Raw genomic sequence first — 13,009 nt, forward strand, 5'->3', positions numbered from 1 at the left:
TACCAAGTCACGGATGGCAGAAAGAGTCTGTGATGAAACAAGTGAAATTCAAGTAAGGGTATGGAAAAAAGTGGAACAGTAATAAGAAATGTGAATATTGGGAAGAATTTAAAGTACAAAGGAAAAAAAGAAATGGATTCAGACTTTAAAAGAAATAACACCAGGGACTTCTATAAGTTTTTCAAAGAAGTTTTAACAGAATTCCAGTCACCAAATTTACAATTTAAAGATAAAAATGGAAACATAGGTTTAATCAATAAAGAGAACTGCCAAATTTTAACTGAGTACCTTGAAAATCTATTACATTGTGAAGATCCTATTGACAAATTACAATTTCAGAAACCACAATATGAAAATCTACCATCAGAGCCACCTTCAGTAGAAGCAATAGAAAAGATTATCAAGTTGCTGAGAATAACAAAGCGCCTGGACAGGCTGGGATAGTAGCAGAAATGTGTAAACTAGGGTGATTATCCTCATATCAGAAAATTCACAATGTAATTAAAGAGATTTGGACAAAATGAATTATACCCAGCGACTAGAAACAAGCACTAATCCATCCTATCCACAAAAAAGGAGATAAAACAGACCCCAACAGCTACAGGGGTTATCTTTTTGTTACTAGTAACATACAAAATAGTGTCTAAATCACTTCTAAGTAGAATAGTGGAACAAGTAGGATCTAGTATAGGAGAGTACCAAACAGGATTTATGGAAAGTAGATCATGTGCAGAACACATTCTTAATTTAAAAACCATTTTTAGAGTGAGTACTATACAAAATAACAACACAGCAGTTACTTTCATAGACTTAAAGAAGGCTTATGACTGAGTTGACAGACAAACACTGTTTAAGGTACTTTATGAATGAGGGATAGATGAAAATATCAGAAGACTTGAAAAAATTCTCATGGCTACGACATCAAGGATTGAGTTTCAAGGCAAAATTTCTGATCTGTTCAAAATCAAAACAGGGGTTTGACAAGGAGATAGGCTGTCCCCAATTCTCTTTAACCTGGTTTTAGATAAAATAGTAAAAAACATGCTAAAATACGGTTGAACATGCAGGCATAAAAGGTATAAACATAGGACAAGGAGAGAAGAAATTTGAAGTAAAATGTTTATCCTTTGCGGGTGATATAGCATTTTTGCCTGATGTATTACACAAGACTGCTGAAAAGACTGGGCTAAAAATATTGTAAGAAAAAATGGAGTGTATAGAATACAAATGCAATAAAGAAAAATTATGAAAATGAAGTATGGGAAAATTAAAAGAGTTGATAAATTTAAATACCTGAGGGAATGGTTCCAAGCCAATGGACTGGATAAAACAACAAGTAAAGAAAGAGTAAAGAAGTTAGAATACACATACAAATTAACACAAAACTACTACAATAAGAAATCAATATCCATGAAGATTACACATTATAATTCAGTTACTAGGACACCAACAACATATGGATCAGAGCACATAAAATTGAATAAGGAATGCAAACTAGAAAAAAGAGAGAGGAAAATACTAAAAAAATGTTTTAAATACTGAGAAAAACAATGAAAATATGAAGATTTAAGGGAGGAATGAAGATTTGTATAAAAATATAGAAAAAAATCACAGATACAGTGACAGCTAAAATTGTATGGTCATTTAAAAATATTGGAAAAAACATGTACTACAAAGAAAATTTTTAATTATCTTAATAAACTGAAGAAAACTGTAGGTATGATAGAAGCAGTGAAGAAAGATGCAAACAAAATAAGTCTTACAGAAGAAATAATACGTGACAGCAATCGCTTCAGGCTTCTAATAGAAAACGCAAACTATGAAGAAGATAGGCCAAAACCTTGACCAAAGGGAGTGTGGACAAATCATCAGAATTGAGTACTTGGAGAGAAGATGAAGAAGACATCGGAAGAAAAAAAGGAACAAAATAAGTCAAGTTGCATGTGGGCAGCTATGGCACAGAATGTAAGTTGTGGCCCACGTGACACAATCCTTTTCAATGTTAGGCCAGACAAACCATTCAGTGATGAAGTGTACCGTAGGGTGCATTCCTGGATGTGCAATGTTGTGGAGAAAGTCAAAGACTGTCTTGCGACATGGCTCTGGGATGACTAGTCGGAACCATCTGTTCAAGATGTAACGCCAAACATGTATGGCCACGCTGAGTAGCGTGAATTGTTGCAATTGGAGTCCATTTTCTGGTTTGTTAAACAAGCTGTGGGGATCGGCGTCTGTCACTTGTGCACCTGTGATCCTGTCGAATTCTAACTGGGTGGAGGTAGCTCCAATACAGGAAAGATGGTCCACCACAATATTATCAGCATCTTTAATGTATCCCTCGTTGGTGGTGAACTGTGCAACGAAATCTAGGTGGCGGAATCTCCTGGGTGCAGCATCCATCGAGAGGTTGCGGAATGCATCTGCCAATGGGCGATGGCCTGTATGTGTGGTAATGGGTATCCCCTCAACATCATCTTGAAAGTGAGCAATTGCTTCAAAAATGGCTAGTAGTTCGTGGTCAAATGTGGATAATTTTTTCTGGGTGTCGGTAAGTTTGACGAGAAAAACCTGAGTGGCTGAGTTATTCCACCAACTTCTTGCTTGAAAGCAGCCCCAATCACGTGAACACTAGCATAAGACGCGATGATTAGACGTGTGTCGGGCGATGGGTGGTTGAGGATCATGGCAAGTAACAGGTGTTCTTTTATTTTGTTGAAAGCCATCTGCAGTTGCGGTGAACAATTGGGTTTGTCGTTTACCAGTTGTATTCTTGCCGCACAATAGTTGTTGGAAGGTGAGAAGAGACGTATCTGGCCAGTTTTTTCAGGAGTGGGATGCATCTTAGATGAATCGAAATGATGTCCAACAAAGGTCAGATGGGGTAGTTGAAGCTGACACTTGTTATCGTTTATCATGACCCATGAGAGGCCAGCTTATCAAGGACTATATACCGGTGATTTTCGTGGTATCATTCATTTTGCGAAAAGATTATGACATCATCTAGATAGGCGTAACAAAAAGGCATCTTGAACAGTATGCTATCAACAAATCTATTCCATGTCTATGCTGCTTTTTTAGTCTTTACGGCATGTAGAGAAACTCAAAGAGACGAAATGGTTTGATTATCACAGTTTTTGGTACGTATTCAGCTTGCCATCAGAATTTATGGGTATACTGGTTTGAAATCGATGATGTTGAAAAATTTTGCGCTGGGCAAGATGTGGCAAAATGGTGCAAGTTTTGAATGGGATAGTTGTCAATAACTGTATGGGTGTTAAGGTAGTGGTAGTCGCTGCATAGGCCACGGGTACTATTTTTCTTAGTAACTAGTTTAACTGGGAGGCCCAAGTACTGTCTGATGCCCTGACTATGCAGCTCGCGAAAGTTCGTCCACTACAGCTTTAGCTGCTTTAAGATTGTGGGGAGTTAGAAGATGAGGGCGGCGAAGGGCAGGGGAACCTTGTGTGGTTGTAATGTGGTGGAATGTACCACCCCTTATGGCACAGACTGTATGTGGTCTAATGGGAGAGCGTGGAGCGAGTCCAGTAGGTGGGGCGGGGCGTAATCTGTCGTTGCTGTTAACGTCACACAGCATTGTCTCAGGAGCCCACTCATGTGTGGGTTGTGACATTTGGTTGTGACACTTCACTAACCCGAGAAGTATCTGTAGTAGCAGCGCCACAGAAGTGATCAGTGCCGAGGTGATGGTCGTGGAAATGCTGTTGAGCTGCATATAGTGATATGGTGGCGTTCACGATTTGCCTCCATAGTTGTTCATTGTTGAGGCGCTTGACATCATTGTCATGATGTACTGATGAGTACTCAAAATGGTTCAAATGGCTCTGAGCGCTATGGGACTTAACTTCTAAGGTCATGAGTCCCCTAGAACTACTCAAACCTAACTAACCTAAAAACATCACACACATCCATGCCCAAGGCAGGATTCGAACCTGTGACTGTAGCGGTTGCGCGGTTCCAGACTGTAGCGCCTAGAACCGCTCGGCCACCCCGGTCGGCGATGAGTACTTGGCTGCCTTTAAGTGTAGCTGGCTGAAAAGTGCTTTGCTTTGTTGCTTCAGATCGAGTGGTGTGTTGAGCGTAGGCCGTGTGACTGAGGGCATTACAGTGTTGGTAGGTAGTGTATCGCTGACCACACCATGGATCAGCTGAAGGCCATCCTGTCATAATAGGAGGGTGAGATTTAAACCCAGCAGCAGTTGGTACTGCCGGAGGAAATCGGCTCCCAGGACTGGTTCACCTGTCTCTGCCACTAGGAATGTCCAAGTCATTTGAGTATCTGTACCAAGGTCGAGCGTAATGTGTGGAGTTCTGTGATTACAGTGCCACTGGCCACGCACAGTTGTAGTGGTGATGGTGACAATGTAACAGGGGGCAGAGTGTTCACATGAGCCCTGGTATCAGTGAGGAAATATGTACTGAGGTGACAACGGAAACCATCTGTCTGTTGAAATGCTGTGTTGGTGCTGTTTTGCTGTGGTGTGCAGAGGTGCCTTGTTAATAAAGAGTAGTCTGGTGCACCTACGTCAGGTTGCTTTTCTAGCTTTGGATAGGCGCAGGGTTGTCTGCAGTGCTGTGCATCCTGCCCAAATCTGGTGTGAAACCAGCAGTAATGTTGCTGTGTCCTGGGTGTGGAAGCAGGCAATGTACTTGGTCAGCGTGGTTTTTGTGTGTACATCGAGTAGCATTAGTGGTCACCTGTGGGGTGACAACCTTGGCTGCTGCGGTAGGTGACTGCTGTCTGCTGGTGCTGTGAAAGGCATTCGGGGTGGTGAGAGGCGGGGAGCTAGGCCTGGTTCATGTCACTCTGGTTGTCATCAGGTGGTCCATGGCTGCTGTGGAATGTCAGGGCAGCTCGGCTGGGGTTGTGCCAAATCGATTTTGGTTCAGGCGTACTGGGTGTCGATTGCAGCCTATGGCTGTTGATTAGAATGCAGTGTTGTGTTAGTGCCTGCATTCTGTCAGCGAGTCGAAGTCTAAACTCCAGTGGCGACTCCTCATGTACTAGCATCGCTGTCTGGATGTTCTCTGACAGTTTTAGGAGCCAATGTGTCCATAGCGAACGATCAGGCAGGAGCATTGTCTCAATTAGAATGAGCAGGGGGCTCCAGAGTGAAGACGGTGTGCTGTTGCTCAAAGTAGTCTCGTTGATGACAAGATGTAGCTGCTGCTCAGGGGTGCATGTTAGTCATTGTAGCAGCAGTATCTTGGCTGTTTAGTATTTGTGAGAAGTTAGAACGTCCAAAAGCAAGTTGCTAAGGTCTGCTCTATCTCTGAGGTGGTTAAGAAGAGTGGCGAACTTCTCATCATCTCCAATGATGTTACTGACTGACATCAAACTTTCACTGAGGACAAATCACATTGCAGGACACCCCCCACAGAACAATGGTAGTGTCAGACGGTAGTGGATGGTATGATGGCTGTCAGTGGGTTCATTGTAAGGCACGATTGTGAGGTGGGCATGGTGTGGTGTGGGAGACATGAAGTCGTGGGAGCGTCGATGTGCGAGACAGGCAGGAAATGCTGCTCGACATAGGGAGGCACGTGATGAGGCAAATCATATTGCGACATGGGTGGCTTCAGCATCATGCATTGAAGTTCGTAGAACTCGAGTGGCTCTTCAAAGGATGACCGTGCGTGTGATTGGCATTCGGAATCTGACTTGATAGGTATGACTGCCACAATGTTAGATGTCTGAGACAGAAGAAAATGCATGTGAGAGTTCATCTGAGGTTCTGGCACTATAAAGAAGGAAGACATTGTCCATTTATTATCAAGCAGCACTGTCCATGTCTCATGAATTTCGTGTGGAAGTGCAATCGTTCGTGGCAGAGTTGACGTAGGTGTGCCATCACTCGAATCGGGAGACAGCGGTATCTGACGTTGCTGAGACGAGGGCGTGAAAAACGCGTTCTCGAAGTCCGTAGCTGCTTTTGATACTGGGTTCGAGTGATGCAAATGCAAAATACGGTGCTGGACCAGAAGTGAGACAATTGGGGTGCCCAGTGTAGCTGGGATAAGAGTGATGTCACAGTATGTCTCATGGAACTAACGTTTAGTCGCAATGGTTGGAACCGGATTTGGAAAATTGGAATGCACACACACACACACACACACACACACACACACACACAGATAAAATGCAAACAAAATTCAAATTAGGTGCCGAACTCTCTGGTGAACAAATGAACACTGACTGGGCTGGGACACTGAACAAACCACAATCACAATGTTTTGGTGAAGTGAAAAGCGTTTTACTACCTTATTTATAGAAAATACTTGTTATAGTTACATGTGCATCACAACACCTCAGCATGATGCGGAGAATGGAAGTGCTTGCCACATGAAAACGTAAGTGGAAACGAATATAGGCGCGAAAATATCGCGACAAACTAAATTACATTCTAGAAGATAGGTTAACACCCAGCAAAAAACTTTCTCATCATCATCGTTTGGTTGCAGATGACAAGCTACCTGTAGTAATTAACACACAAGTGATTCAGAAAATTCATGCACACCAAATGTAAAGGTATTTACAAAAAGAAACGATCTGTTGTTTGAACTAAAGATGCACATAATTTTATAATCATTTAACGAAAATGTTCACATTGCAGAATAAATAAAAACGGAAACCCACTGATGATGGCACAGTGGTGGCAAAACATTTTTGGGTACTGAGAAAAAATGGTGTTTTGTGTAACTGGCGAACCTTACAAAAAAAAAAAAGAAAATGGTTGAAATGGCTCTGAGCACTATGGGACTTAACTTCTGTGGTCATCAGTCCCCTAGAACTTAGAACTACTTAAACCGAACTAACCTAAGGACATCACACACATCCATGCCCGAGGAAGGATTCGAACCTGCGACCGTAGCGGTCGCGCGGTTCCAGATTGTAGCGCCTAGAACCGCTCGGCCACTCCGGCCTGCGCGAACCTTACATCCAGCACTTACACTACGTGATCAAAGGTATCCAGACCCCCCAAAATATACCTTTTTTATATTAGGTGCATTGTGCTGCCACCTACTACATGGTACGCCATATTAGCGACCTCAGTAATCATTAGACATCGTGAGAGTGCAGAATGGGGAGGTCGAACGGAACTCACAGACTTCGAACGTGGTCGGGTGACTGGGTGTCACTTGTGTCATATGTCTGTACGCGAGATTTCCACACTTCTAAACATCCCTAGGCCCACTGTTTTCAATGTGACAGCGAAGTGGAAACGTGAAGGGACACGTAGAACACGAAAGTTTACAGGCCAGCCTCGTCTGTTTACTGACAGAGACCGCTGACAGTTGAAGAGGGTCTTAATGTGTAATAGGCAGATATCTATCCAGACCATCACACAGGAATTCCAAACTGCATCGGGATCCACAGCAAGTACTATGACAGTTGGGCAGGATGTGAGAAAACTTGGATTTCATTGTCTAGCGGCTGCTCATAAGCCACACATCACGCCAGTAAATGCAAACGACACCTCGCTTGGTGTAAGATGTGTAAACATTGGATGATTGAACAGTGGAAAACCGTTGTGTGAAGTGACGAATCACGGTACACAATGTGGTGATCCCACGGCGAGGTGTGGTATGGCGGATGCCCAGTAAATGTCATCTGCCAGCATGTGTAGTGCCAACAGTAAAATTCGGAGGCTGTGGTGCTATGGTGTGGTCGTGTTTTTCACACAAGGGGCTTGCAGCCCTTGTTGTTTTGCGTGGCACTATCACAGCACACGGCTACATTGATGTTTTAAGCACCTTCTTGCTTCCCACTGTTGAAGGGCAATTTGGGGATGGCGATTGCATCTTTCAACATGTTCATAATGCAGGGCCTGTGGTGGAGTGGATACACGACAATAACGTCCCTGTAATGGACTGGCCTGCACAGAGTCCTGACCTGAATCCTATAGAACACCTTTCGGAAGTTTTGGAATGCCAACTTCATGACAGGACTCACCGGCCAACATCAATACCTCTCCTCACTGCAGCACTCCATGAAGAATGGGCTGCCATTCCCCAAGAAAACTTCTAGCACCTGATTGAACCTATGCCTGCGAGAGTGGAAGCTGTCATCAAAGCTAACGGTGGGCCAACACAATATTGAATTCCAGCAGTACTGATGGAGGGCGCCACGAACTTGTAAGTCATTTTCAGCCAGGTGTACGGATACTTTTATCACATAGTATAGATTAACGTTTGTTATGGAGGCGGCTGGCCGCTGTTAGTTGTGATTCTGTGCTGCACTTTCGTCTGAAGTACCAGATTCACTTGGTGTCAAATCTGGATTGTTTATTGTGAAGTCACTCGGGTAATTCGACACTTATAGTGGCACAGTGCGCTGCATGGCATCGGCTGCGATGCGAGGTTTGTCCAAAGATGAGGCGAACAAGTAAGGCACTGTCGCTATATCGTTTGACATCCATGAAAGGAGAAGTAATTGTTACGTAAATACTCCCATGTTAGAAAAAATCTAACACTGCGCACCACTTCAAATAATGGCACAACTAGCAAGCTATTGTTGAAATATGACTGTCGAGTCACAGATTTATTGAAACACGGGATATGAAAGAAAGCATTTCTAGATCGTCAGTTCATTAGCTTTGAAATGTGCTGGAATATTTAACTAAAATCGTAAATGTTAGATTTTTCTAACAACGCGAGTGATCGCGGGTTAAAATAATGTTGTACAGGAATAAGTGTACAAGAAAAAATTGGTACTAACTGGTTGGGTAACCTGCTATTAAGCTTACATTGCTGAAATATTTTAAGGATGTAGAATTCAAATAATTAGGAACAAATTGTAATCAAAGAATAAGGAAATAAGTAAATAAAACGTCGCAATGAGATCTGTCGTCAACAGAACTTTTTTTTTTTACTTTTGTCACAGTGATGAAAAAATAAATAAGATGGAAAGCAGCGGAAATCTCTCACAAAATCGAAAGGCATTCCCCTTTAGAAAATGCGATCAATAAATGGGCGAGACTTGCGTGTCGTTCTCTTTCGGTACTCAGCACGCGATTCTGCATTTTCTGCGTCGTGCCACGTGTCGGACACGCAGGTTAATGCCAGAACTTTTGTTCCAACGTTGGCAGACGTCACAGACTGAAAGCAGTTAGCTGACTCAATGTTGGCAAGGGTGAGGGGATTTTTGTCAGTTAAAAGCAGATCAATTGTTGCAGCTCGCGTCGTTTCAGTTTTATCAACCTGTGAGGAAATAAATAACACAATTTTGCTTCTCTTGCCCCACTCTTTTGAAAACACTTACCGGTATCTGTCTTACACAGAATGTGCGCAGAGCAAATATTCGTTTGAAGTGTTCATTGTTAGAATCTAAAGTGATGTATTCCTCAACAAGAACTGTGTGGTATGTGAGACAAACATATCACTTGCTTCATATCTTGCTGTTGTCGCTTGTTTACCCCTAGCAGTGTCACACCACACTCGGTAGTTAATTGCCCGTCGAGAAAATAATATACTTTTTAAGCGCTTGCAGCTTTTGTCTGATTCACGGAGAAATCCATATTGTAATGAATGCTTCATTGTGACATTGTTTTTTCTGTCTATTTCACAAATAGAAACATTGACATGTCTTCAAAACTTTTCTCAGCGATGGGCAGGGGATGACAGCTGCTACCCCTCTCCCCCTTCCTCCCAAAAACAATAAAATCTTCGCCAGCGGCAGTCGCATCCTGAGAGTCCAATGCAGACACATTAATTCGGTGTCAGTTTGAAGATTGCTGTACAACATAGCAGCAAATGTTATGTAGAGCTGCTTGTGAAATCTAATTCTCCACGGTAACCCCATGCCACCCATTCCACCAGTGCAGCTACAGTTAAAGCTCTATCATTATTTTGCCATCATTATTCCAATGTAAGTGTTGTAGAAAAGTTTTTCTCTAAAAAATAATTTTGAAACTTAATTTTCCCCAGTTCTGCGAACACCCACCATTCTAGTTTATCCATAGGTTATAGTTTAGTACAGGTTTTCAACCGAAACCAAATTTTTAGTCATTAATCTTGTGATTGGTTTGATGCTGCCCTCCACAAATTCATCTCTGAGTGGTATTTGCAACCTGTGTCCTGAGTTATTTGTTGTATGTGTCTTGTCTTCCTCTACAGTTTTTACCCCCTACAATTCCCTCCAGAACCATGGAAGTTATTCCCTGGTGTCTTAACATATATGCTATCATCCTGTCCCTTGAAAATATTTGTCATATGTTCCTTTCTTCACTGTTGCTGTGAGAATCTCCTCATACCTCACTGGCACAGTATCAGTCCACCTAATTTTCAACATTCTTCTGTAGCACCAGATCTTAAATGGTTCACTATGCTGATATTACATTTTTGCTACAGTCCCTGATCCACTACCACACAATGCTGTGCTCCAAACATACGTTCTCAGAAATTCCTTCCTCAAATTAAGATCCTTGTTTGATACTATTTGACTTCTTTGGCCAAGATAACCCATTTTGCTTGTGTTAGTCTGCTTTTCATGTCCCTGCTTTGTCTGTCATGGATATTTTGCTTCCAAGGTTGCACAGTTGCTTACTTTCATCTATTTTGTAATCACCAATTTTGATGTTAAGCTTCTCGCTGTTCTCATTTCTGATACTTTTCATTAGCTTGGTCTTTCTTTGGTTTACTTTCATTCCATATTCTGTACTCATTAGTCTGTTTCATTCAACAAATGCTGTAATTCTTTTCACCTTCACTGAGGACAGTAGTTTCAGTGAATCTTATCACTGATATCCTTTCACCACGAATTTTAATCCAATTCTTGAGCGTTTCTTTGATTCCTGTCACTGCTTCTTTGATGTATAAATTGAACAGTGGGGGCAAAAAACCATCCCATCTTACACTCTTTTCGATCTGAGCACGTCATTCTTGGTCTTTGTATTTATTTAATTATTTATTTATTTGCATTTTTTTGAATGTAGGCCATCAAGCTGATGTCTTTTGCAAACGTCATACATAGGTTGAGTAGATTACTATAGATAACACTTATGTACCATAATGGTACATACATATGTCTTAGTATTCTAATTATATTATGTGTTACAAGAGAGGGCAAATAGATTAGAATGCTCTTGAGTGAATATAAACATTTATTTGCTAAGAAGGCTTTTAACTTCTTTTGGATCAGCTTTGGTTCACAAGTTTTTAAATCTTGTGGCAACTTGTTGAAACATATCTGCCCATTAATATAGGTCATTTTTAATTTTGTCATGAGCCTGAAGTAGTTCCCCTTACTTCTAGTATCATAATTATGTGTATCACTACACTTATTTAGTTTGCTTTTACTATTCAGAAAAAAATATATTAAGTTTATACAAATACAAGGAATATACTGTTAGATATTTGTGTTGGACAAATGTTTCACAACAGGAGTCTCGGGACTTTAGTCCATACATTAGCCTAATGGCTCTTTTCTCTAACACTAATATTCTGTTCAGGTGCAGGTCTGCCGTGCAACCCCACAGTTCAATACCATAATCAAGAAGTTGATAAACTCTTCCATAGTAAATAATTCTTAATGTTTGAATTGTCACAATTTTTGCCATCTGACTGATAAGATACAAGCTACTGCTGATTTTCTCTCACGCAGAAATAATGTGTTTAACCAACAGAGATTTTTGGCCAGGTGGATACCAAGAAATTTGATGTTCTGTTTGTGCTGATGTCATACCACAAATATTTTTTATCTCAGCCTTATGAGAACCAGTTATTTTAAATGTTAGTAACTGGGATTTACTGATGTTGGTGTTTAGACCCTGATGTAGAAAATATATGGTTACTTCTGTCACATCGTTAGTTGCAACTGAGTGTAAAGTCTCCAAGTCTTTTTCATAAAATAAGAGGCAGGTATCACCAGCACAGGTTACTAGATGTGAGTTGGGTTGTGCCATGTCATTGACATAAAACGAGAAGAGAAAGGGACCAAGGATCAATCCCTGCCATACGCCCTGGATTACTGTATCTGTAGAAGATTGGAAATCTATTACTTTGTTATCTGTTTTACAAGAAAGTGTAATACCGTACATTGTTTGCTGTATGTTATGTATGTGGTCAGTAATTGCATAGATGAGTCATTGATGTTGTAAGCCTTCAGTTTCTTAATGAGCAACCCATGGTTGACTGTGTGAAAGCTTTGGAAAGATCTAAGAATGTGCCTGGTGTGTTCATACTTTGGTATAGGCGAATGAACACTTTATGGAGAAATTCAGCAACTGCAGTAGTTGTGCACCAATCTTTGCTAAAGCCATGCTGTGCTTCTGTTAGCAATTTGTTCTTTTTAAAATAAGCAGACAGCTGAGAAAGGATAACCATTTCAAAAATCTTACAATTATATTGGGCGTTAGTTTGAAATTTGTACTCCCATTCTTACACTGATTTAACAATGCTTGTTTTTAAACTACAAGGATAAGTGCTTTCTCTAATACTACAGTTTATGAGGTGGATTAGTGGTTTGACTATTTCTTTTATGCATTTTTTTAACTACTACACTCAACATATCGTCCCATCCAGCTGAATACTTGTTCTTTAATATGAGGATTATCTTTCTTATTCAGTTTCTTTAACCTCATTAAATTCAAGGCTCAGTGCTTGAGGGTTGTGCTTCGCTATGTCTCAGTACATTTCTAAAGTGTGTGTGTTGGATTTCCTGTTGCCGATATGAAATGTTTATGAAAAAGGTTACATAAGTGTCTAATGGTACCCTCTTGGTTTTTGTACATATTGTATATTACCTGCCTTTCCCTATAACTTACTCCTATTTTTCCTAGAAGTTCAAACATCTTGCACCATTACATTGTTGAATATTTTGTCCAAGTCAACAAACCCCATGAATGCATCTTGATTTTTCTTCAGTCGTTCTTCCATTATCAATCACAATGTCAGGTGCACTTATAACTAAATAACAAAAAATGGATTTAGAAAGATGCGTCTTGACCATTTACTGTTTTTTTATGATTAATTATCTCTACTCAAGAATTAT

The sequence above is a fragment of the Schistocerca americana genome, chromosome 3 (genome assembly GCF_021461395.2).
Source record: "Schistocerca americana isolate TAMUIC-IGC-003095 chromosome 3, iqSchAmer2.1, whole genome shotgun sequence".
NCBI classification, from domain to species: domain Eukaryota; kingdom Metazoa; phylum Arthropoda; class Insecta; order Orthoptera; family Acrididae; genus Schistocerca; species Schistocerca americana.